The sequence below is a fragment of the Aedes aegypti genome, chromosome 3, assembly GCF_002204515.2.
Source record: "Aedes aegypti strain LVP_AGWG chromosome 3, AaegL5.0 Primary Assembly, whole genome shotgun sequence".
In the NCBI taxonomy this organism is placed as follows: Eukaryota; Metazoa; Arthropoda; class Insecta; order Diptera; family Culicidae; genus Aedes; species Aedes aegypti.
This window is the reverse complement of record NC_035109.1, coordinates 326,902,903-326,930,822: the sequence shown is the minus strand read 5'-3', so window position 1 is coordinate 326,930,822 and position 27,920 is coordinate 326,902,903. Positions and strand designations below refer to the sequence as shown.

Here is a 27,920-nt window from a genome sequence, read left to right as displayed (position 1 = left end):
TGTTTTGATTCTGCGATTCGTTTCAAAGCGTTCCATTTCACTTTACATCGTTTCATGAGCTAAATGACTTTTGAACTATTTTTAATTTGAACGATGTGACAATTATCGGGGTACAAAATAAAAAGTGTTCAGATTAAATGTGGTGAAATCAACGGAGGTACCCGGTAGTGACTCTCCAATGGATTTTATAGGACTTAATATTCTTACAGGACTTGATAAACTCAACTATTATTCATAAAAGATATTTTGTCCGTGTAAAATCAGTCAACGGCTCCATTAGTTTCGTTTTTAATGTAATTTTGATATAGATGTTTTACGAAAACGATAAGTTTCAATATTACACCCAATAATGCGAATATTTTGTTTTTTCTAATAGTTTGAGTACATTTGTTTAAAACCATTAAATAACACTTGATCCAGTCTGATTGAAAACTGCCCTTTTGTTTACAAGAGTCTTTAGACTAAAGAGTTTTCTACGAAATTTTCAAAGAAATCTGAGTATTCTTCCAAATTTACCTCGGGAAATTTCACAGTGAATTTTGTGGCATCCAGTGTATCTTTTCGGGTTTTCTTAGGATTTACTGCAGCATTTCAGTTATAACTTCAACCAGAAATTTCTTTGATTTCACTTCTTTATATTACTGCAGATATTCCTCTAAGGCTTTCTCCAGGAATTCAATAAGTGATTCCTCTATAAATATGTTAGATGTTATTTATTGAGGTTTTATTATACATGCATTTAATCCTAACAGATTTAATGAAGCATTGAAAAGGGCTAAAAAACGGTCTTCTCAGTAAAAACCACTTTAGAATGTTTTATAGATATCTACAAGTGTTTATGTTAAAACTCATTTGCCGGTCAGAATTGTTTATAATAAATTGCATTTTGAAGGAGCTATGTTGTGTTTTTTAAAACCTATACTTAAAACTTCATCTGGTTTGTCTTACAAAGCCAACGATAAAACCCGTGAGACTGCACTAAGTTATGTTAAAGACTTCTCAATACTCAACTTTCCGATGCATGTTATTGGAATGCAGTCCACAGGGTGTTCGCATATTATCCGTACAAACTTTGAAGGCGTGCCTCTATGCAACCAAAATGATTAAATTGATCGTTCTTAGATGGTTCAATATCTTGATATATTATATTCATAAGGAATAAGTTTTCCACATATCTGATGTAAACTATTTGTAAAACCAAGCCAAAGCTGTCTTAGTGAACGCCGTTTTTCGAGCTTTATGACTGATGAGAAATGTCCTCCAAACAGGATTTGAACCAAACAAGTTTATTCTTCCAGCCTATCTTAACGTCAAGATTCAATAGATAACCTCAAGAAATAATTGGAATTTTGAATTCATCTCTTTATGAATTCAGCGAGGGAAATTCTTTAAAATGGCTAGCGGCCCTCAGGAAAAACGTCTCCGATAACTTTTAATATAATTTACTCAGTACGGAGCAGTTATTTTGAAATTATTAAAAATAATATATTTTGTGAATATATAGTTGTATCTGAAAAGGTACATCGACATTGATTTTTTATTCTTTTCAATAAGAGATAATCTTCCCAATATTTTGTTGTTCGAATAATTTACGGACACCCTGTACTTGTGATTACCCATTTCATTATGTGATTACCAATTCATTATTATGAGTGAATCAGGACACAAACATATAAATTACAGATATCCTTCTCGTAGAATTACAATTGCTTAAACTTCCCGTTCTAGTGGAATAAGTATGCTGCACACATACTGCCCATAACTGCATAACAGTCACATTCGACATTTTTGACAAATTGGAGTTAATACCATGGAGAGTCATCAAATGATAAATACTTTCGATCAACTTACTGAAATCTGTGAGATTGTTCTAAAAATTCGAAAAAAATACCAAGTTGTTTTGTCACATTGGCAATTGTAACCGCATAACAGTCACACTGAGATTATAAATGAGCCTCGTAATGTAATAGCAATGAAATTTCTATCAGAATTATTTTCTGACTATTCACCTAGTATGCGATACGAGTTGTACAAAATATCAGCCTCAAATAAGTGCTTTTGAGTTCCTGGTAATTTTTAGAAATTTTAGTTTCCTCCCATACTGCCATAAAATGCACGCATGGTAATCCATTTACTCAATGCCTACTTTTGTCGAATGTTACAAATATGCAGTTATGGGCAGCATAGGTGAGTTACAAGGAAGAAAAATTATTTTTTCCGGCACTTCACTTCACTTACCGTTTTCTGCATTTGTACAACCGATCAACCACGGGCTGCAGCCTAACAATGAAATATTCCAGTAGAAACATAATTGGACACACACGCATTTAGTTAATTAAATTGCACCACAGGCTTGCACTTCCAATCTGTTTACCATTTTGACAGCACTGGCTTTCCTGAGTTTATAAAGTTTAAGCCAATGCTCCCAAAAATTCAATAAGTCTTAGTGCAGAACAAATAATCTGATTTAAAAATATTTTAGCACTCATTGATGATTATATTGAATGGAATAAACACCAATTGAGCTTAAACCGTCCCAAACGAGACCAGTAAGATTTAAAAAGTTGGAATCCATTTTTATTGTCGCCGTTTCGGGTTCACAATTAAATTATGTGTGGGAAATTTCAATTTACGATTGATATGAGCATGAAATCATTCTTAAAATGGATTGCAATAGAATATTAGATAGGCAATTATGATGTCAAAAATGTGGCGCGTTGTTGTAAATCGAAAAATTGAATGTCAATTCACCAGTTAATATTCTTTGGCATGAATTTCACGTGATGGTAAGGAAATTTATTGGCAGGCAAAGAAAGATTATTTTAATTTACTATTATGAGCCGGCAGACATCTTGATGGTTTCAATATTATAACAAAGGTTATGATTTATAAACAACTTATTGTCTAATATTTGTTCGATCATAAGCTCTTAACAATGGTTTTATTCCGTGTTTTAGGATATCGCAAGACATTCATTTTCGCTAGTTGAGCATAATCAAGCTTTATAATAACTCTTATGTATGTTTTATAGTATACTACATGGACAGATGTATTCATAGGATACAAAACGAAGAAGTTTAGAAACGGTTTTAAGATATAGTCTTAACAACTTCCTGTAGTGTGGGCCTATTCGGGTTTATCGGAGTTTTATCAAAGGTTTATTAAAGCTGTTAAGGTTAATAAGTTCTAGAATGAGTTTTAACGATATGGTGGTAACAACAACTAGTAGTAAGTGAAAAAACTAAAACTGTTATTCGGGTAATTAGGTACTTTTTAAAGCATTTCTCCAGGAATTGCATTTGAAAAAAAGTAATTATGAAAGGTCGTCTCGCCTAAAAAAAATGTGTGGTATTCATCAAAGCAATCTTTAATAAAACTCCTTGTGGGAAGCCTAGTGGTGATCTTTGGGAGATCTTTTGGAGAAATCGGTGGAAAAATTACCGGAAGAATCAATAGAGCAAGAACTGATGATTCTAGGAGAATTTTGGAAGCAATCTTCAGGAATGCAGGAATTTATTCCAGATTTCAACCAGGATTTTTTTGTGAGACTTCCTTGTATTACTGCTGAAATTCCTCTTAGGCTTTACCAAGAAATTCTGATTGAATTTCTTGAGAAATTTCGTACATAATTCATCAAAGACTTTTTCGTGTATTTCTCCAGGAATTCCGCTAAGAAACAAAGAACATTTTCATAAATTATTGGAAGCCTAGCTGAAAAAAGTGTTATTTATAATGGAAATACTAAGCCAATCTCAAACGAAACTTTTTGTGTAAAACCTGGTTGCGTACTTCGAAAGATTTCTTGGAGTAACGACTCGAGACATCGGAGACGAGAATTACTGGAAAAACCTGTAGAGTAAGACATGATGATTCTGGGAAAATTTTGAGGAGCTCTTTGTAGAAATTACCGGAGGTCTTATGAAGAACTTACTAAAGAAAAGTATGAAACATTCCTTAAAGCTTCCTTTGAACATCGCTGATCTACCTAATTGAACTGAACTTACGTGAGAAGAATCTATAGATAAATTTTAGAAGAAAAATCCCTCGTGTATTTTTAGAGAAATCAGTGGAGTTTAAGATTTTAAACGAGAATTTCTGGAGCCCCTTCGATCTTTACCAGGACTGTCTGCATAAATTATTGAACACATTTTTGTTGAAACTCAATCTTAATTACTCAGGGGATTTTCCCAGGAATTGCTTTCGATTTGTTTGGAAATAATCTAAGTTTTAAGAAATTTAAACAGGGAATTTAGAATAGAATTCCATTAATAATATATTATGTTTTGGAAAGGACTAAACTTGTTTATCCGATTTGTTTTCAAAATAATGTGATAAAAAAAACAAATTCTACAAAAAAGTGTTGTTTGGATAGCTTGTAGAAAATTGTCCAACTTTTTGAATAAAAATACTGAAAAAAATCTCATTTGTGCCCTACCCTAAAAGCTTTTCCCTCCATTACCCCGAACGCCATATCCCCGAGTGCGCCATAACTCAGAATAGTGCAAAGGACAAGGACAAAAAAGATATATCAGTTATTCTCGCGAGTTATTCTGTTGGTGATTATAACATCCCTATGTTTTTGATAAAAGATATTTTTCTTTATTTGGAACAAAGTTCATTCCTTCCATTCACTGACCACATAGTGATTATTGTCATCATTCCATAATAAATTTTCTTTTCTTTTTTAAATAGGCTGTTTTTTTGGGTCATTTCAGGAAAAATATATTCTTTGGAAATGTGAATTCTTTGTAAAATATAATGTTCTTTGAAACTTATGCTGTTTTAATGATTATTAGTTGATTATTAGTAAGCAATAAATATTACTTTTCTGTGCGTAGAATAATGGATCATTAAAATAACCAAAACAGCCGCTATGGAATGCATAGATAGCGCCACCGTAGCCTTGTGTGTTTGACAGAACAGCAATACTGTCACAATGTTAAACCCCCTATACAGTGGCGCCTTTGTTTTGATGCGGTGAGCACTTTCAAAAATCACCTTCAATGATCCATTAGTGTTCTGTGTTTAGCCTACATTGAAGTTTAAACCAAATCTTATACACTGAGGATGCCTGTTAGTCCTAAGCAGTCATCTGATTGGTTTCTTGTGGTTCCTTGTGATCTAACAATGCTTAAGTACCATGGGCAGCTAGTCAAGCTGAAGCTTTTATATTGGTGTCAAAACTGCTATAACTTTAATCTGAAATTTTCCATTCTTTTAAACATGGGCTGTTTTTTTTTATTTTTTTTTTTTGATTATAGAGACTTTACCCAGAAGGGGCATTTGTCTCTTGTTCCTTTGATTTATGTTTTAAGAATGGACCAATGCACGTGTTCATTAATTTGACATTTGAGTGGTTTCCATGGTCACATAAATGACACGGCACCGCTAAAACGTCAAATAGTGGACTTTGAGCGGTGCCGTAGCTTTCCAACAATTTTCTTCCAAGACAATTTCTTCACAGTCAGCCTCTCATCAATGAGAATTAGAGTGTCCATTTCCCGACCGTTTTGCTTGTCCCGGGATTCGGGACAAAAATTGATGCTTGTCCCGGGAAATCTCGGGATTCCGGGATATTTTAGATTTTTAAGAAAACCAGTATTTTCGTTGAAATGAATGTAAAATTTCATCAGTGCAATGTTTTTAAAATGAAATATAGAGAGAAAAAAATCTTCCAAGATAAGAAGTTAATTACAACATATTGTATTTTATATTCATATGACTTTTTTTTATTTAAAAAACATTAAAAACAAAAAAAACTAACTTTGACTTGTTACGAGAAATATACGACTAGTTGATAATATGGTGAACATTTGAACAATTTTCTTCAGGCAATCGAAAAGTCAAGAAGACCAAAAGAAAAGTTTTAAGATCATTGGGGGTTTTATAGTAGACCATACTAAAAGTTAATTGCGGAATATCGATGACAGATATTGAGGTATACTTGCAAATAAGCTTTCTTAGCCTAGGCTTATCGAAACGACTTTGTCGAAGAAGAACAAAAATATATTAGATAAATAAAAATATTTTTGACTCATTTGGTAATTTCTCGCTTGATTTATGATCTCGCCCTAAAAGCCATTGGTAACCAAGAGTATAGCTTGTTGCTACTGAGCAAACGAATGGATTTGCATGTTATTTAACAATGCTAAGATAAAAAGACAATACTTCTCTATCTTCCAGTGGTGGTAGTTATTATCTTGATCTATTAATTTGCTTTAGAACGACGAGCTTCAAACTCGGTTACCAATGGCTTTTAGAGCGAGAGCATAATTTATGCGAGATTTGGTCTCGTCATCATATTAATATTCGATTTATTCAATTTCATCTATAGTGCTTTTCTATTTTATCGAATAAAACATGAGTGTGAGGAAAAATATCATTGTTTTGCAACAAAATTAAGTGATTTTCATCAACATTTACGTTCATTTCGGGAAACCCGGGATTCCCGGGACGTCACATCTAATATCCTGGGAAACGGGAAATCCTGAAATTCCTCCAATCCCGGGATTTTTTGTCCCGGGATGTCCCGGGATGGACACTCTAATGAGAATTGATTTTTCGTGTTAATTTTGCTAAAGATTTATTGAAATTCAGTTTCCCCTAAACTTAAACGTTTGTTTTGCTGTGACGGTGGTCAAATCAGCAACATATTCCCGTGCCTTTTAAGGTTCTACAATCCTGTTTCAAAACGTGGACATGTTTTAAACTCATAAGACAAGGAATTGTCGGGTGATTAATTTTGCAAGCAGTGCACACTTTATAGCCTTCATTGTCATATGATTTTACCTTCATTTTTAATACGCTGTTCTTTGATGCAATCTAGTTATGCGTATTCAAATCTCAAAGCCGCGATTGTTTGGACAAGTCCTGGATCATATATTAAAGTTTTGACGAGAGTCACGTTCATGCCAGTATCTACTTAGTCGATTGAAATTTTGCTTGAGATATTTTAGTGATAAACGATGAGACAGTTCAATTCTCATAACGAATCATACAAATATTTTGGTATCTGGTCATTTGTAACATGCATCAAGCCATAAATTTCGTCACTATTTTTTGGGGGGAAAAGAGTGGTTCAGAAAAGGGTGATAAAAAAGTATCAAAAACTAAGAATGCAACGTGGCTTACTTAATCAAGGTTTACAAACCTGAAAGTTGAATTGAAATCTGAGAGGGTGCTGCCAGCTTGGAATACGATTTGAAGTAAAATGGGCCTTTACAATGATTTATGAACTTATGTAGATTATGGCTTAAATTCCTAAATGTCTTGAAAGCCTCTATAGAATTGGGACTGTATAATTACAGCGGAGCAATGTTTTTGTCTCAAGCCCCAAAGCATCGCAATTTACTTGGTGTGAGGTCGCTGAATCGTATTCCGTTAAAAATATCATAGCACGTCTGGATTTTGTGATTCAGTTATTTACTTCTGCAGAAAAGCAACAATGTTAAAAATATTTAAATGATACCATCGAATAACTCATAGAACCCAAAATGAAACTTGTTTAAATCGATCTTGTTTTCAATAGAAATGAGCAATTCTCGCTGAAACCCATCTTTAGAATTCCAATTTTATGTCACTGATGACTAGGTGAGCAATGGTATTTACCCTATGAAATGAACGATTTTCTAAATCATGTTATACGATTTTGACGTATATGGCGAGTGCAATCAATGAAAACATTATTTTTTGTACAATAAAGAACCAAGTTTTCAATCGTTGGTGTTTTATTCGAGTCGAGTGAAGAATAAAAGTATTATTTTGAGTGAAAAAATCTAGCGGCCATCTTGGATTTTGACGCCATCTTGGTTTTAGTGAGTGCTAATAAGGTGAAAACTCATTCAAATTCAAAATGACCGCCAAATTTTTTTTAACTTTAAATGAAAGCTATATCCTTTCTCTATACGATGCCACTAAGTTTGCTATGTGTTCCAAGCGAAATATGAGACATATCACGTGAAGAAATACCCTATATTTATCAAAAAATGGGCTTTTTCGCAAACTGTTTAGCTAGCTGGCGTACGAGGTGTCCACCAATTTGAGAAAACAGAAAGGACCACCCTTAAGTTTTATCGAAAACTAGCGATCAGTGACATAAAATTGGAATTCTAACGATGGGTGCCGATGGCGGCCTGTTTCCAGCGAGAATTGCTCAAATAGCAATGCATCGTTTTCATACCCAAATTCTCATAACCGCCACAGATTTCTAGATCCTCTCTCCCTCCTAACCATACGAAAATTTCAAAATTTGTGTTGACCGTGGTCTTTTGCTAGAATCCCCTCCACCTATACAACCTTGTAGTTCATGAATGGTCCTAACCAGATTACACTATTCTAAATTGTAAAATCACAAACTTTTTACTTCAATTGAGATTTAACCACGTATATTTAATGCCAAGGGACCCAAAAATGGCGTAGCAGTAAACGTACAGTAAGACCTAGCAGAGGTCCGTGAGACTCAACCACCGGTAGATGATATTTCTGTATTGAAATTTGTTTCAGTCATCTCATGGCATGGAGTTTTTTCGTGCTTGCAGCGCGATTATGGCAAATGGCAAAGAAATCTCTCAGTTAATGACTGTAGAAGTGCTCATAAGAACACTAAGCTGACAAGCAGGCTCTGTTGCAGTTGGGACGTAATATCAGAAAGAAAAAGAATAACATATTATTCCCAAACACAGGTATTTGCCATCAAGTGCACTCACAATAGTGCACAATCTGAATTGTTACTGGTTGCATCAAGTGCAACACGGAAGCACCCATTCGGCATAATTTCTTTAGGAAAGCAGCCAACCAAACAAACAGCAGTCGCATACTGCGGCATTTTAACATCAACAGTGAGATAATTTATAGTATTGCATTTCCGCGAAATAGGGCCCTGCCTGATAGGTACTTTGTGCTTTTCTGTTAGCTTGTCAGCTGATGATGAGTTGCTTTTTCTATAATTGCCGGCATGATTGATGAAGCAGCTTGGAATTTCAATTTGTTTTAGTGGATTTCTCAGAATATGTGGTTATGGCTTGATAACAATGTAAATATGTTTGCGAAAATTTGATTGCCTCAGCTCCAAACCTACAGAAGATTCTTGTAGTCATATCACGTGGAACCACTTCCAACTTATCTAGCACACCGAAGCGGTCTAGAAGCTCAATATAACAATTTTCCTTTTCTGACCGCAAAACCACACCGCTTCTAATCTCATTAATTTCCGCTCGCGGTTTCTGTCTTCATTGGTGTATCGGAACCACGTGCTGACACTAATTCAGGACGAACCAATTCACAGTGTTTTCGATTATCGATTTTGTGCGTTTTTTGAATAACGTTCAAACCGTTTTTTAGTGTTTTCCGTTCTTAATATGTTGTTTGTAGTTTAAGAATATGCCTCAAAATTATTGCACTTTGAGTGAAAGTTATTTGCACTACTACTCCATTTTTGACTAAACATCGTACAAATCTCTGCTATGTGGTGCGCAACATGGTTTTCTGACCATTTACAACAGAAATAAAATAAAAATTTTAAAACTTTTGACTGCTTTTCGGTGATATCTTTTTGTCAATCTATGTCAATGTACCAAAAATGTGGAACGATATAGACAATCAAGTTATGAAAACAAACTGTTTGTTTAAACTTCCTAATTATTTCAGAGTTTTTCGCCAAAAAAAAAAAACTTGTCATAAAATTATGGGTTTTGTATTTTTATTCCAACATAGTTCATAGATAACTCTGAATGCTTAACAATCGTTCCTTCAATTTTCTGTCCATTTGAAGAAATATTTTTGTAGCGCTCTTTCAATAAGGTCTATTGGTACAGATAAACAATGCTAGTAAGGGCTAATTGACTTTAAAGTAATCATTGTTTGAATTTTAAAAATTATGTTTTTCACAGTCCTTATCTCTTTTACTTCACTTTATATATCTATGCTATTGTATATGAATGACCCTTTCATATGACAATTCTTTCTTCTAAGATTTTCTTTCGTTTAATTGCAAATCTTTTTGCATCAAAACATACGCTTTAATAAGCCAAAAAACTTCTCTCCCACAAACTATACAGCTTAATTCAACGATTCAGACGTTAATCAAAAAGCGCTCGAAATCCACGAAATAAAACACTGTGCAACGCTCTGAGTGAATTAATATTTGATTATGATGGATACGCGCGTGTCTATGATGCTCCAATATTTTGCCGTTTCTTAACCGCTCTTTTTGAACCATTTTCACGCCACAAAAGCCAAGTTTGTTCGTCAATTTTCTTCCCTCAGCTGACGAGTTGTCACTTTTCCCACCATCCCCCTTCTAGGAAATTGGAGGCGTTTTTTTTGTTGTCGGAAAAACACTGTGATCACTGCGGCCTGTCTGACCGAAATGACGGAATGAATAATTGAACGAGCAAAAAGCGATGATTTTCCGAATTGGCACCAAAATAGGTACCTGTGCAGGATTGGTGGACCTTTTCAGTAGTAGCGACTGCGGCGTTTCAAGTGGTACTAATGCCGGCCGGTTGGCAGCTAGTGCTTGGGCACTGTAATGAGAGGTACTTGATTATCAGTTTTCTTTTCGCTCACTTGCTCACTTAGTCGTCGCGTGAGTTATATGCTTGTGTTTGTAGACGAAACGGGCGGGAAGAAAGGGGATTAACACGCGACTCGTAGGGATGAGTTGTTTACCGATGTCTCAAATGCGACACTAAGTAGCGTGGTAGCGTCTTTTAGTGGGGGGATATCAGACGAATGGATTATCCTAATTATCGTTTCTTTGATGAATTGAAAACGTCTGCATCGGCTTGAACTAACAGAAGATTGTTTTCATGGAACGAGTTATTTGTTCCATCAGAACAGAACACACATCTCAATAAATGTTTAAAACGTGAATTGGAAGACGTAAGTTCGATTCCTGCTTATTGAAATTTACAATTTGACTTGAACGTGATATAAGCTTAGCTTAGCTTAGCTTAGACTGACTACACATATCAATGGTTGCTATTCCGTGATTGACCGAAGTCAGTGAATATGCACAAAGAATCAACAAGAAGTTCGGCTGGGATTGGCCATAATCTTCTTCAGTGCCTCTATTTATACATGGTCAATAACGGCGCCGGCCACGTCCTTGCAGTCAGGTGGGATTGAGGGGAGGAATGTTAGTGTGCAACCATTGCTATTTGGAGACCGTGTTTTCCTCTCCACGAAGGTTACTGGGAGGGATGGTTGTTAATGGGAAGGATCGTTGGGTCACAGGATTCACTTTGATAAGCGATTAGACCATGATAAACGATTATTTGTGAGATATAAACATACTTAGGAATATAATATTTTCAATTGACATGAAAAATTCTCAAATATGAGGAAATAATGTCGTTACTTGAAGTGACGAACCATTCAAAATTTGTTGAACAAATAGCTAAAAGCAACATTTCTACAGCTGTTAGGATATTTTACTCAAATTGAAAAAAAAAAAAATAGATGGGCTGGACCATCACATAATATTCTTATGCCGACACTTACAGTGGCGAACCATTCAAAGTCTTTTGAATAAAATGAACGTTTTGCAAGTCTACACTTCTAGCACAGACAAACAGAGCGAACCATTCAAAGCTTTTTTTATTTATAAAAATAAAGGTAAGGGATTTTATATAACAATATAAAACAAAAAATCTATGAAAAAGAGTTAATGCCGACACTTACAGAGACGAACCATTCATAGTTTGTTGAAAAATCATATTTATGTAACGGTTAAATGTGCGGTCATACGTATTTTACAGATTTGAAAAAAAAAGCATGAAACGAGCTCACCAATTGATCCTTCATCCTTGATTGAGCAGCAACAATCCACTTTCAGCTTCACTCGTTTGCTCGGCCATATAAAGGCACTCAGAAAAAAAGGGCGCGCGACCCGAGGAAAAACAAACTAAAATTACTCGGGTTTTCTCCATGCACTCCAAAGAAAGCGCAACCCGAGAAAAAAAAACTGACGGCTTCTCGGGCGTTCTCGACGCACTGCTCGGACTTTCTCGACGCACTGCCCGGCAGAAAAGAACGTGTCACCCGAGAGGGAAAAAACTGACGACTTCTCGGGCGTTCTCGACGCACTCACAATTTGTCTTAATCGTGATATAAGTACACAAACGTTAATGTTTTGAATAATATTATTAGTTTTATGCAAAAACCTGTAGTATTTTGAAGAAACTATAAATAGGGGAACCTGATCCACTGCTGACCCTGTTCTACATACAGTTATGTTCAGAATCATAGTAGTGAAAGCCGATTTTCATACAAAATGCTCAACTTTTGCATGCTGTAACTTTGTATCCATATGAGTAATCGGCATGAAATTTTGGCAGTGGACTACAAATATACTCAATTTCATTATTACAAAATTTAAAAATTTTCACACTACCGGCTAAAAAGCTTGGCACAAATTGCTCAAAACAATAGTGGTTTTTCTTTTGCCAACTTTTAACACAACTGTAGTTCTACATAATTGGCCCTATTATACAAATCATGTGTTGCTATCTATCATTTGGCTCGCATCTTTCAATATAAATATGATGCCTGTCAGTTAAAGCGTTCGTTTTTTTTATTCATTTGTAGTTTTGAAGTGCTCTGGTGTACTGTCTTTTTGTACTATTTCTAAGCTTCTGTATGGAAATTTGAAAACCACAAAATGTGAGTTTGTCCAATCCGGACCTTTTTATGTGATTCAATCCGGGCCTTATAATTTTTGACGAGCACTCGATCTATTCTGTTAAGTATCCTTCACCTGGTAGCAAATCATAGAGATTGCAGCATTAATCAAATTGCCTATGCTTCTGTTGTATCAAGAAAAACTATCAAAAATCTAAGAAACACGGTAGACTATCAAAAAATAAAGGAATAAATAAATCAGCTTTTCAAAAAGCATTCCCATCAAATCCAAAGTTAAGCTGTATCCAAAACAGTTGGAAGACACGACACAAAAAAAAAAAATAAAATTAAAAATTAAGGACCAAAGAACAATACAGTTGAGTTTCGTCCTTCGATATTTTGTAACTCGATTTTTTCTCTAGCTCAATGGAATGCGCTATTCCTTCAACATAGCATATATTGACTTCTTTGTAAATTGATACCTCTCTAACTTAATGATATCTGTTGCAGTTTCCTTTCCAAGTTAACTTGCAATATTTCGAGTAATATCTAAGTTATTTTACTATATCGTTTATTGCGTTTGTTTAGTGAAATTTTCACGGAATTTTAGCAGATTCTTTGAATTTCCTTGAAAAATTCTTGCATTCTTTTCCACAAATTCCTCAAAAATCACCGGAAGTGCACTTAACATCACTTTCAAAAATTATCCCTGCTCTAGAGATGGGCGACTCATTCACGAATCATTCAAAAGAGTCAACTCTTGCAAATGAGTGAATAGGTCACGGCTCTTCTCAAAAGAGTCACGATTCATTAGTTCCACTATTTTTGTACGGAAGCTTGAAAATTTATAAGAGATAAGGTATGCGCACAGCAAAATATAGCCAAAAAAACAAAACCGCAGAAAAAAATTGTTTGAATTTAGTTCTATATTCAATTGATTTCATGACAAAAAACATTGAAGTAAAATTCGCACAAAAGATCATTATTCTACCTTTTTATATTCAAACTAGTTAGTCCGGCAAACGTTGTTGCCACTCAGTAGTCCGTTTTGCAGTGCTATGACTCCCATACAAAGTGACAGCTCTCTTTTCACTCGAATTTCCATACTTTCTCGATGTTTTTCTAAACTATTTGATCACACGGACACGTCGGAACATTTAACAAACCAAACCCAGAAAGAATCATGTAAATCCGTTACCCCGTTCTCAAACCATTTCGTGACATACAAACACCATTCCATTTTTATTTATGTAGATAGAAGCTAACAGATAGCTGCTCGAACTTTTCGTTTGATGCCATGCATAAGGGTTTTGCACAGTGCTCTTAGCTACAGTTTTGGAATACTCTCCCCTTTTTTTAATCTTTCTCATCATTTGTCTCTACTTTTGTTTTTACTTCACGATGTCCCAAAATCTTTCAACTGGTAGCTTCGGGATGTTTCGAGGATCTCAATCCTTTTGTCCAAGTTTTATGCTGTTTTCTAAATATCACTTTTGAACCACTTTTCCGTAATATCGTAATATCAGTCCAGAATAATCCAGATTGCGTGGATTTTTGATTTCTGTTGATTTTTTTTGACGTACTTTTACTGATTAATTTTACCAGTGGTTATGAAGATTATGCAATATATACTGCAGCCTTTCCATCCAATGCGTTTATTATTTAGGAATATTGTGGTATGACCCATATTTGATTTGGTGCTAATCAATTATCCTGTCACAACTAAGGTGTGATAGACATTGGTTGATATAGCGAACGATCCCAGTTAGGCTCGACTTGTTTTATAAAGTCTATAACCCTGTTGGGATTACTTTGCCAGATTTCTAGGAACTCTAATAACCCTTTTCCAAACATTGACCTTCTTTTATTGAACAAAGCTCCACAGCTGCAGAGTATATGTTCAGCAGTTTCGTTTCCGATTTGACAAAAACGGCATCCAGAAGATTGGATTTCCACAATTTTATATAGATGATGCCTGCTAGGGCTAATTTAGGTTATTACTCTAAGATCTTTTTTTTTTTTAATTTAGTATAGCCTGAGCTTTTGAACCACTGGGCCTTATAAACCGTTTTGCTTGTCTTGATGTATCCGTAGTATTCCAGTTTGATTCTACCATAGACATCTCCCAAGATTTTGCCTCAGAGCGCACTCTGAAACTCCACAAAACGGCTCGGGACCTATAAAATTCATTGAAGAACCTTGTCTTGCTAAACTGTCGGCCGTTTCGTTTCCCTCAATTACACAATGACCGGGCACACAGTATAAAGTAACTTCGTTCCTACTGGCCAATTGCTTCAAAGAAAGATTGCATTTCCACACTAGCTTCTACTGTCAAGTGAATGCCTTCAGCGCATTTAGAGGTGCTTGGCTATCCGAAAAAAATACAGATTTTAGCAAATATGTATTTCTTTTCAATATAGATATTCGCACATTCTATAACACAGCGTAACAAAAATTACATTTTTGCGTTTCTCAAGAACCAGATTATGTGTCTCTTGTAGATTTGAGGTTGCTGAATATGATGCCGTTCTCAGAAATATTCCAACACGTCACAATTTTTAGCTACAGGTCACCAAAGTTGTAAAAAACACTAATTTCATTGATGTTTACATAAAATGTAAAGTATGATTTATCAACCTTTTTTTGTAATCTTATCCACCGAGCATGCATAATAGGACATAAACATTCATTTTAGAAATAATTTGGTTGAAATTGAATAATTTGGTTGAAATGAAGGATTGAAAATTCTTCGTTTCTCTCATATGGCAAATTTCAATACTTTTCTAAACCATCAAAAAGTATCTTTTGAGCAACAAAACAACATTATTAACTTTTATGATAAGTGTTGTTAACTCATGAGTTTGAATTCTGTGGCAAATTAGGAAAATAAATTACCATACAAGCTGAAAAACTTGCGTGAAAGTTGGCTGCGTTGTATGACATTTGCCAGAAACCCATTTGCCAGAAAGCCGTTTGCCAGAATTAATTTGCCAGAATGGATCATTTGCCAGAAAACCATTTGCCAGAAAGGACCATTCCCCAGAAAGTCATTCCCCAGAAAGGCCATTTCCCAGAAAAAATATTACTACATTACATTGCTTTGTGTAGCAATATTTAGGTGTGTAAAATCTTCCGAATCATTATGATTTTCAGCGTAGGATACATAAATATATGCGAAATAATTGTGACGTAAGTTTTAAAGCTTTTTGTTTGATAAAATGTTTTAAACTAATAATGATATCATAAACTTATTATATAGATAGCTGTAGGGGTAAACATGCAGCTATTCAGCAAGCTGACGGACGTGAGTTCGTATTCCACCGGGCGAAGATTTTATTGGATTGAAAATTTTCTCGATTTCCCAGGGCATAGAGCATATTCATATCGGCAATACGTTATACACATGCAAAAATGATCAATTGGCAATAAAAGTTCTCAGTTAATAACTGTGGAGGTGCTCGTAAGAACACAAAGCTGAGATTTGGCTCTGTCCCAGTTGGGACGTAACACAAGATAAGAAGAAGAAGGTGTAATAGATTTCCGAGGTTTTCATAGTTTCTGAGAAATAACTGTTTTTTTAATGTTAAAATAGTCATCAATTTTATACAAGCTATTAGGGGTCGTCCATTAACCATGTGATCATTTATGCGAGGATGGAAGGGGGCCTGGCCAATGACCACGATACAAACAATTCTTTTTAAATTTTTGTATGGACGAAAGACCCCGTGGAGGTAAAAAATCCGAAAGAATTGACCACGTTGTTAATGAACAACCCCTTATAGGCAACTGTATTTTCAACATTCTATTAATGATTTTCCCTTCTTTGAAGATTAGGCTGTTCCTTAGGGCTAACTAATTCAAGGACTTACATGCTTCATAGGAGATTTACCCTTCTTTATATTATTGGCTAGTCTTTATAATTGTACTGTGTGTTTCTGCCTGCAGTTAACAGAAGGAATGGAAGTGATGTAAACAAGGTTATGCCATCTCAATTTTAAATAATTACAGCTAAAAAAATATCAATATAGGACTGCTGTCAATAAAATTGTCAGTAGAAAGGATTTATGTAAAAAAATGCAAATATCGGGAAATGGACAATCAATATATGTCCTCAAATAAAAAAAAACTAAATTGAAAGTGATTCAATAATGGAATATTTACCATGACCTTCATCTAATTTCTCATTGAAGATTACACGAGTGATTCCAAAAACATTAATCTTCATAACCGACTTGTTTCGTAGAGCAAGCGACAGAATATGAGAAACCAATATATGTGTGTTTTTTTGGTTTCCACCATTAATCATGGCCACGTAGCAGTCCTGCTAAGAATTTCAAAATATCTCCGGTTCCAGATAGCTTAAACTAGCAATCAGGGTAAACACTGAAGATTGAAGAGTTTTCCGGCAGCCTGTCGCAAATGTTGTAAAACTACTTGAAAATAATAAATAATGCGGTTCAAATTATTATTAAGAGTAAAACAGTTTAACGTTCTTTTCAAGGACTGAATAATGTATTTAAATATATGACCGAAAGAACATTGGGTAGTCATTTGAGTTATATTGTTCCAATGATTATTGGCGCTAAACTGATCAAATTTCAAACATAATTTTCCCTTCTTTCACTCAAAGGCTGTTCTTTTTAGTTGTTTTGCTATTTTTTCCGCAAAGATACAGTAAGTAGTGAAAATTGCATAAAATTGTATGCGAAGGATTTTAACAACATAGACTAAATAACATGGATCGATCAGTTGTATTGTTTTATACTTGTTATAATATTACAAAGATATAAACATTATTTGGAGCAATATTTACGATGCGAGTGAAGTACTGTAGAAGTGACGCTAAATTTTAATTAATTTTGCGCTGCAGCTGTGCAGTGCTAGTAGTCCAATCCTCTTGATGTAAATAATGTGAAATTTGACTACACAATGTTTCATGCTATAAGTGCAAATAATATGAGTATATTCAAGATACAAAAATGACAAATATCGAATATTTCGGTAGGCTTGAGGTGAAGATGCATGGAAGCCAAACCTCAAATTTTCAAGAGCATAAACCTCGAGAACCAGCCAGCGGTTTTAGCTGAAAACTTAATCGATTGGTCACACGCTGGTGGTGACCAATCGATTAAATCTTCAGCTGGAATGGCTGTTTGGGTCACTAGATTTGCGCTCTTGAAAGCTTGAGGTTTGGCTTCCATGCATCTTCACCTCAAGCCTACCGAAATTGATTATCAATGATGAAAACGAATTACAAAAAATGATTCTGGGGAATGGTTTTCTGGCAAATGGTCCATTCAGGGGAATGGCTTTCTGGCGAATGGTACATTCTGGGGAATGGTTTTCTGGCAAAAATCATTCTGGCGAGTTGATTCTGGCAAATGGTTTTCTGGCAAATGTCATACAATCAACTGCAATGGATTCAGTCACCTTTAATTGTGTGAATAGCGATATTTTGATGCTTGAGACAAAAACGTGTTCGGTAGTGTAATTGCTAGAATTTCTGCTTGAAAAACAGTGGGACTGTGCCCCATAGGTATTACTTTGTTGATTCCAGGACCAAAAACTCCGGCTCCTGTATTTTCACCAATCTTAGACCCATCTGTGTAGAAACCAATAGAACCTGGACGTAAGCTCGGCTCACCAGACTCCCATATATATCGGCTTAATTTAACCACTTTGAAAGGAGCATCATAATTTGCCTTCGTTGTCATCCAGTCTTCCACTGTCTTTATCTCTGAGTTCAGATTGAAGTCACTGATGATTTTATAATTTCCTACCAGCTTTCCATTCAATATTTCATTATAACGGATAAACTATAAGGCACTTTTTGCTCCTTGCAGTTTAATAAATTGATGTAAAGGTAATATATTGAGAAGGGCATCTAAAGCGGCTGATGGTGTACTTTTCATTGCCCCTGTTATCGAAATACAGGCAACCCTTTGTAATTAAACTAATTTCTTTTGAGTGATTACCTCATTGGTTTTGGGCTACCATATCAAAGAAGCATAGGTAATTTTTAGGCGAACTATTGCCGAATATATCCAGTGAACCATATTTGGCCGTAGTCCCCATGTTTTCCCCGAAGCTTTACAATAGATAATAAAGAAATAAAGAAATAAAGAAATACACCCACAGGGCATTTGTACTCTTAGTGATAACTTTTTTTGGTTGTGAGTTTCAGTTCAGTTTCTTGTCCAAAGTAACACCGAGGTGTTTAACTTCATCCGAAAATCGAATCTGGATTCCATCCATAGGAGGTTGTGTTAGAGTATTTTTTTTCCTTCTGGTAAAAGGAACAATATTTATCTTATAAGGATTAACTTTCAAGCCGTCTCTTCTACACCACTTGAGAGTCATGTTTAGTGCAGCTTGTAATCGATTGGAAATCGTGTATTCATACTTTCCACGAATAACAAAAGCCACATCTGCATATCCTATCACCTCAAAACCTTGGTCCGTTAGCTTTTTAAGAAGGTCGTCTACTACAAATAAGCACAAAAACGGTGATAGTACTCCTCCTTGAGGATATCCATTTATCGTCTTTATAGATAGTTGCGCACCTCCCAGATGATTAAAAATTACTCGATCTTTTAGCATTTTCATTATCCAATGAACAATGCATCTATCCAAGCCCCTTAATTTTATTGCCGAACGTATGGAGTTATGAGATGCATTATCGAATTACTTACTTAATTATGGGTCCTGGGCACCCATTCTGGTGCATAGGGCCGACGTGAAAGATTTCCATCCTGGGCGATTACCAGCTATCGCCTTGACCTGCGGCCAGGTCAAATTGCCGTCGACTTCTTTTATTTCTTTGTTGAGGCTGCGCCGCCATGATCCTCTGGGTCTGCCTCTGCTGCGATGTCCTGCTGGATTCCATTCCAGCGCTTGTTTGCAGATTTCGTTTCCGCCCCGACGTAGAGTGTGGCCGACCCACCCCCACTTTCGTTGTCGAACTTCAGTTTGTATCGGTTGCTGGTGGCACCGACGATGGAGGTCAGCATTAGAAATCCAGTTGTGTGGCCACCATGCCCGAATTATATACCGCAGGCATCTGTTGATGAACACCTGCAGCCGTTGAGTGTTCTCCGCTGATACACACCACGTTTCACTGGCGTATAACAGCACAGATTTGACATTGGAATTGTATATTCGAATTTTGGTGCGTTGACTAATCTGACTGTTCTTCCAAATATTTCTTAAGCTCGCAAAAGCAGCCCTCGCCTTCTTGATCCGTGCACCTATGTCGATCTTGGTACCGCCGTCAGACGCCAGTTGGCTACCAAGATATTGGAAGTTTTCGACGTTCTCCACTGTTTGCCCGGCTACTGTGAAGCTGGAAGGGCCGGCCGTGTTTACATCCAACGATTTGGTCTTGTTGACATTGATGTTGAGACCTGCCGCTGAGGAGCGTTTGGCAAGATCGTCTAGCTTACTCTGCATATCAGAGCGCCGTTGAGCTAGTATAGCAATATCATCAGCCAAATCGAGATCATTTAAGTGCTCCATAGTAATAGGCTGCCACAGCAGCCCACGGTTTTGTTCATGGTCAATGGCGCCTATCAGGATCTCGTCAATTACGATGAGGAACAGTAGTGGTGATAGTATACATCCTTGCCTCACTCCAGCTACAACCCGGATGAGTTCAGACAAGACCCCGTTGTGCAATACTCTGCACGTAAAGGCCTCGTACTGCGCTTCGATGAGGCCGATGATTTTTTCAGGAACACCCTTGCGTCTCAGGGCACCCCACATATTTTCGTGATTGAGTCGGTCGAAAGCTTTTTCGTAGTCAATGAATACCATATACAGGGACTCTTGGAATTCATTGACTTGCTCCAAGATGATACGGAGCGTGACAATATGGTCCACACAGGATCGTCCGGCACGAAATCCCGCTTGCTGTCGACGGAGAGTCGCATCGATCTTCTCCTGGATCCGGTTTAGGATCACTTTGCATAGAACTTTGAGAACAATACATAGCAACATGATGCCCCGCCAATTATGGCATACAGTGAGGTCACCCTTTTTTCACCTTCACTGCATCCAGTCGGCCGGAAAAGTCGCGGTGTCCCAGATATTGCGGAATAGTTGATGCAACAGTTGAGCAGATATTGCGGGGTCTGCTTTGAGCATCTCGGCTGATATGCGATCGACCCCAGGGACTTTGTTGGATTTCATACTTTGGATGGCTGTTTCTATCTCATGCAGTGATGGAGCTTCGGTGTTAACGCGACTAATACGCCGAACCCTAGGCGGATCATGCTGAGGTGTTGATGACCGGGTTGATACTTGGAAAAGTTGTTCGAAGTGCTCAAACCAGCGTTTTAGCTGGTCAGTGGGGTCGGTTAACAGTTGTCCAGTCGTGTCTTTCACGGGCATCGTCGTATTCATCTTTGCCCCGCTAAGGCGTCGTGAGATATCGTAGAGAAGACGAATGTCGCCGGTTGCTGCAGCTTTCTCACCATCGTCAGCAAGGGAGTCCGCCCACGCTCGTTTGTCCCGCCTACATGAGCGCTTAACTTCCCTTTCTAGAGCCGAGTATCGTTGACGGGAAAGTGCCTTGGCTCCTCTGGTTTTCGCCCGCTCTATCGCGGCTTTAGCTTCTCTCCGCTCCTCTATCTTCCTCCAGGTTTCATCGGTAATCCACTGTTTTCTCCGAGTGCGTAGCTCACCCAGATTATTTTCGCTGGTAGTGATGAAGGCATTCTTGATGGCGGTCCATTGCTCTTCTACGCTGCCACCTTCCGAAATATTAGCAACACGAGTCTCCAGTTCTTCGACGAAGGACCTTTTCACTGTGGCATCTTCCAGTCAGCGTGTGTTAAATCGACGTCCGACTCTTTCCTCCTGTCGACGAATCCGCGCAATGCGCAGACGCACCTCGCCGATGAGGAGGTGATGGTCGGATGCGATGTCAGCGCTACGTTTATTTCGCACATCAAGAAGGCTCCGTTTCCACTTTCGGCTGATACAGATGTGGTCAATTTGATTTTCGGTAAAGCCGTCACGGGAGACCCACGTGACCTTGTGAACCGGACGATGGGGGAAGAGCGATCCCCCGATCACCATGTCGTTATTGCCACAAAACTCTGCCAACAGTTCTCCGTTTTCGCTCATTTCTCCGAGACCATGGCGTCCCATGACAGGCTCATAGCTCGAGTTGTCGGATCCGATCTTCGCATTGAAGTCGCCCATGTAGATCTTGATATCACCCTTCGGAATCTTATCCACGACAGCATTGAGTTGACTGTAAAAGTTCTCTTTGTCCTGCAATTCGGCAGCATCGGTTGGCGCATAACATTGGACTATGGTAAGGTTTCGGACCCGTGTTCTAAATCTGGCGACGATTATTCTCTCATTTATAGGCGCGGCGTAAGCTTTTTTTTTTTTTTTTTTTAATTAATTTATTTGGAAGGCCCAAACGCCCAAAAGCTTCACGGGGCCGATTTATACTATTTTTTCGAATTGAAAATAACAGGTGAGTGGGAATCGCAATCACGTTGGGATCCCTGCATAGCACACATTTTTTTCGTCTCTGCACCGCGTTTGGTTGACAGCCGTCGCTTGTTGTTACAATCGTAGCTTTCGCATGGCGAGGATGAGCTGTCTCTGTTGCCATTGTCGTCGTCGTCGTCATCATCATCGGTGTTGTTTGTAGCTTGCTTTGGTTGGTCCGCAGGTATTGTTTTTGGCCTGTTCTTGTCTTCCGCAAGCGCACGTTTGCCTCTTGCCAGAATTTCACTGAACGTATCACGGGAAGAAGAAGTGGGATGACTACTATGCATCGATGGGAATTCGTTCTCGTTGAAATTTGTTTCGGCCGCGGGTAATGTAGTTGCTGCTGTAGATGTTTTGGTCACGTTTTCGGATGCAGTTACATCCAAACATTTTTGGTTGGGGTGTACTGCTCTTGAGCAGTACTTACATGTTTTGGTCTGATTTGGATGCAGAACCGTAGCGGTCTGATTTTCGATGGATATGAAGGATGGAATCGAAGTTTTAATCCTCATCTGCAAAACCCGTACTCCGTTGTACACTCCGCCAAAATAGTTTTTCCAGCGCTCATTCTGTATGGAGAGAACATCTCCAAACCGCATCATAAAGTTTCCGACGGTCGAATGAGGCATGGAAGGTGGAAGATCGCAAACTCTAACAGTGACTGCCCCGCTGTCCACATACACGGGGATCTTGAACGGTTTGTCCTTATAGACCAAAGTGCGTTTGAGGTTGTTCGCTTTCTCGTACCGCAACGCAATGTCATGATCTTTCACTTCAATGTACACACAGTTGCGGGTGTGGTGTAATTGAATACTGTTGACATCAGCGAGATTCAGGCCAATTTCGTTCTCCAGAAAATGCTGGACTTTGCCAATATCGGGTCGGACCGGAAGAACGTTGAAATCGACGACAATAGTATTTTTCCGAACACTACTCATATCGAAAGCAATACGAAGTACAGAGCACGGGAGCAAAGCGAAGACACGTCTGTAGGCAATGAGTAAAAGCTGTCAACTGCGGCGTAAGCTTGGGCGCTGAGCAAAAAGCCAACTCCACGGTGCCGAGGAGCGTGTTCACCTCGCAGGCCAGAATATAGCAGAATCTGTCCCGATGGTATTCTGCGTTCTCCAAAGTTTGGCCAACGGACTTCGCTCAGTCCTAGGATCTCCAGCTTCATGCGACACGCCTCGTTGGCGAGTTGTGCCAGTTTACCCTGCTGGGCTAGGGTTAGTACGTTCCATGTTCCAATTCGTGTCCGTTGTTTCGCGCTAAAAGTCGTTGCCGTTAAATCAGTTCGTAATCTTTCTCTATCGGTTTCTTGAACATTTTTTGATGTTTCGAGGACAGTAGGTTGTTTGCCTAAGGTTCCCTATCCGCCGTGATGGGGCTGCCATCTTAGGTGTAGCTTCCGGGGAAGAGCATTTCTTATTCAGCCGCTGGATGCCAGACAGACGCTGTTTGAGCCGCACCTCCTTGGTGAACAGACGCTCGGTGGACGTACCTCCTCAATCTAGCTGAAGTCAGAAGGACTACAGGACCCAGGCTGCACTACCAGCTAAGCACGCAACTCTTAGCTGGCGGTCATTTGACATCCGAATGCGCCTTCAATATCAGAAAAAGCCACTACAGCTATTTTCTTGGCTTGAAATGAAAAATTTCTCGATTTGATTAACTAACCATTCTCGGCCACCCAGAGGAGAAGAAGAAGAAGATAACTAACGATTGAAACGGCGTTATTGTAGATTTACCTGTTTGAGATGCTAATTGAAATTTACTAAGAGGTAATCTGGCTAAACTCGTTGACTTTATGTAGTCATCGACTATTTTTTCCATTGTCTTTAAGGTGAAACAGTTTGGAATCAACTTCTAAGATTGCATAGAAAAACAGTCTACTTCTTATTTCAGCCTTGTGAACTAGCAGAAAGCTTAAAATAAGATCAGAAACTTTTGCCAACTATTTCTCCAGTTTAGTGCCTTTGAAAACGTGAGTAGGGGCACAAGTCGGCCATTGTGGCAGCCATCTTTGGATTCCGAGATGTTTCACCTTAATAAAACGGAGGAAAGACTTATGGGCCTAAAGGCTTTAGGGCTCGATTTATCCCTGTTAACGGATTTTGGAATATAGATAACTCGAACCTTTCTCTAGATATGAACTAGGTATGTAACTCAGTGTTATACTGGCTTTGAATATTGTATGTCATCTTTACCTGCAGATTTGAATGGTTGAGAAGAAATCAATGCCGATTCGATCCTCGATGGTGTGAAGATTTCACAAGCTTTCTGAAAGGCATCTGTTGCCAAGCATACTTTACGCAACAACTACATAAAGTTTGCCAAACTATGTAATTTTTTTAGTAACTTTTGGCTGCTGTTTAGTCTTGAAATGATCGACAATCTTGCCTCGTTGAAGTGCTGTAGAAATTGCAAGATCTGTAAGCTGTTTGAAGCATGCTTCAACGTTTGTTTCATCATTCATAACCACGCAGTTAAAATTTCGTCAGCAATTTGACATAGGTATAGCTTACGTGCTTGCGTTCTTGCAGTCGCTGTTAGTGGCTTGTTGCTGCTTTCATAACTTTTTAGACGTAATAAAACGACATTTTAACATCTTAGCCATGTTTTGGATAGAACAGGTTTGAATTTTCCTTAATTATACTAAGCACGAAATTCAGCTTCAATTCGAAGTTATCATTCTGCTTCTCACGGAATCCAGGTTTCCGGTCATTCAGTCCATCAGATTCAGATTAATTTCTGATTTTATAAAGTTTAAAAAGGCTGAGCTATCAAATCCACTGAAATGCACACTTCTTGCAGCCTTACTCAGCCTATTGATAACGTCCGCGACTACAAAGCAAAGCTATGCTGAAGGTGTTTGAGTTCGATTCCCAGTAGGTTCTGGTTCTTTCCGTAATGGAAATTTCCTTGTCTTCCCTGAGTATAGAGCTCTCAGTTAATAAGTGCTCATTAAGTCTTCAATGCTAAGCTAAGAAGCTGACTCTGTACCAGTGAGGACGTAATGCCAAGAAGAAAAAGAAGAAGAAGCAACTATTTATCCTTTCTACCAAAGCAAAAGCTGGCATCTAATATACATTAGATCCTATCAGCCTTTGTTCTATCAACTAGCTACTGGCATCGAGTTTCATGTGGTGATTCTAACCAATCATCGATCGAAAATCCCAATGTAATAAAACATCGTCACCAATTTCCGACCTTTTTCGCAGTATGCTTCTGATTCAACGAAATTTTCATAAACACCCGGAGGCATCATTAACTGGAATCACTGTACGTTTTACACCCTTCAGGAAGCTCATGTTAAATTCACACACTTTTACAGCTGAGTTGAATCTCAACCGGAGCACAGTGACCTACCTTCATACAGAAGTCGGGCAAAACTTTAAATACGTCCTGAATTGATTGAAAATAATAGTCTATTAACTTTCTTCGATACCTAATATCGTCTCCTAGGAAACAAACGTCAAATTAAAAATTTGAATTTTTAGGAAAAAATAATAGTAAGTGATTTTATTTTTAACCTCACATCAAACGAGCGATTTTTAAAAATGAATTTAAATTGCTAGTATAAAAGCAGTGATCTGCATTTGTTCGGATGCTGTGAAAAATCGAAAACAAAACTGATTAAACTCAAATTTTGAAAAACCGTCACTCAATTGTACAGAAGTCTATGGAAAATGTTAACAAGTTATTTTGAGAACATAACTTTTGTCCGGCCATGCGCCACTGTACGGAGTGCATGAAAAGTTCATCTGTCCCGGTCATCGTGTCGGCACTGATGCGTATCGTCGTGGTAGGTACTTTAACGGCAGAGCGAGCAAGTCGCAGACAAAGTACAGTTTCATGTATCGTAGTGTGAACCGTACATCCGAAAAAAAAACACACAACTCGAGAGGGATTCGCGATAAGGGCCTATCTGACAATTCGATAACAATGAGAAAATAACCAATGAAATTCTCATGTGTAATTTTTAATCCCAATTGGAGAAAATATACTCAAACTTTAACCTTTTCACTTTAATACACATTTTATAAACCTAGTTTTAAAATCATCATCAATACCACACACATCTCCTACAATTTCCCTAGCTATTTCGTACTAGAAAAATATTATAAGGTTTCGCCTTAAACGCACTCAAGAATGCCAGTATCGCCCAATGTTATGAGCCTGTAATCGATATTATTTTCAGTGTCGCCTTTTACTTTTGCGCCGTGTTTACATTCTGGTTTCAATTAAGCCCGCCATGTACGCCTTGTTTATTTTTTGTTTGCAGTGTCGCCGTTTACTCTCGCCGTGTTTTGATTTCGATTTCAGATGCGCCAATCAATTTGATAAACAAAAACACAGGCGTAATCAATAAAGTGTGTGGTTTGGTATGAGGTGAAGTTTCGTCTTCTACAAATTTGCGTTTTTTGAATAGTTAAATTATCGATAGAGGAGAAGTTCAAGTGCAGTGAATAGACAATCGAGCTACAATTTCAACGCTATATTTTCTTAAATTGTGTACATTTTGTCAGTTTCGCCTGATTCGCGAATCTTTCTAGAACTGTAACCCGCCAGGAAACAAAAGCTCCATGGAGTATCGCACCACCATCGTCTGGGCTGCCTCTCATGGCTCGTGAGAAAAAATAAGTACCGTGAACTGGGGGCAAATTGATCACTATCTTATAACTTGTTTATCACTATTATCTCTCTTATAAATACCGTATGATTCAAAATGACAAACTTGAGTGTGCAATGCACACTCAGGTTTGTCACCGAACAGCGGTATTAAAAGGTTCTATGTAGTTTTAGCACCAACGGTTTAGTACAGTTTTGCCAACAGTATTGCTTACTTCTTCAAAAGCTGCACTCAGGCAAATGGACTTTCGATGAACATAGGAACCCCTTATGAAAATTCGCCACAAGAAATCGGATTGAATTTCATAAATTTGCCTTATGAAACCAGAATTTGAAAACAAAAAACGTTTTCGCGGCAACCTGGAAACGAACCAAGAACCATACGATCGATAGGCCCGAGCGTACACCACGCGCCTATCGACGCCTTGATGTAGAGTGATGCTAAAACGATACATAAAGCGTTCGTATTGCAATAATCGTTCCATCTTTCATAAGGCAAAATGTATGAAATTCGATAGTCCAGTTCGTTGCGTGTGTGAATATTTCGATGAAAAACTGGACTTACTGAAAATAAATTATTACAAAATTATTAGTTATCTATTAAGTAAAAAAACATGGAATGTCAGTTCAGTTGTGTGAAACATTCAGCATCCTTGGAAGGAGATGCTATTTGATATCGACCTGATCAAATTCGTCCCGGTGACCAATTTGACTCCGCATTACGGTACTCGGCGGAAAGGTCCCTCAACGAAGTGAAATGAAAAATGAGAACCATACATTGTATTACAAGGATCCTTCGTTGGACCTTTCATGCAGCAGCCTTAGTACGCTATCTTCACTGTTATCGTTTTTTTTTTGCGTGTTCGGTTGAGTGTACGGTGCAATTTTATTTGTCTCGTTGAAAAGAAATTTCCACCATTCACGTTACAAAAGGTTTGCTGGATGTTTTACGTTTAAACACTGATGAGATGTTTTAGGAGAATGGATTTAAATTAAATTATTTTTTTGGGTTTAAGAGGACTGGCTGTTTTTGGTTTCACATTCCGGTTTGTCCAGTAAGTTAATTCGTTTTCAATTGATTTCGAAGCACAATCAAAGCAATCGAGGAAAAACATCGCATCTGTACCGGTCCATGATCGACAATGTTACACAAGTTGTAA

The 27,920-nt window shown here is 37.7% G+C and overlaps 1 protein-coding gene across 3 annotated transcripts in view; it reads right to left on the bottom strand.

Annotated features, from left to right (window-relative positions):
- The window catches only part of LOC5571027 (transmembrane protein 164), a 90,411-nt gene that overhangs the window by 17,677 nt on the left and 44,814 nt on the right, over nucleotides 1–27,920 (bottom strand). The window contains exon 1 of one of the 3 annotated variants that reach the window (XM_001659410.2): nucleotides 10,433–10,535. The exons of 1 other annotated variant lie outside the window; for it this stretch is intronic. The gene's annotated coding sequence lies outside the window, so the exon portion shown is untranslated. Of the gene's footprint in view, nucleotides 1–9,076; nucleotides 9,250–10,432; nucleotides 10,536–27,920 lie in introns of those variants that run through there. One more of the 3 variants, XM_021854869.1, reaches the window with a different exon arrangement.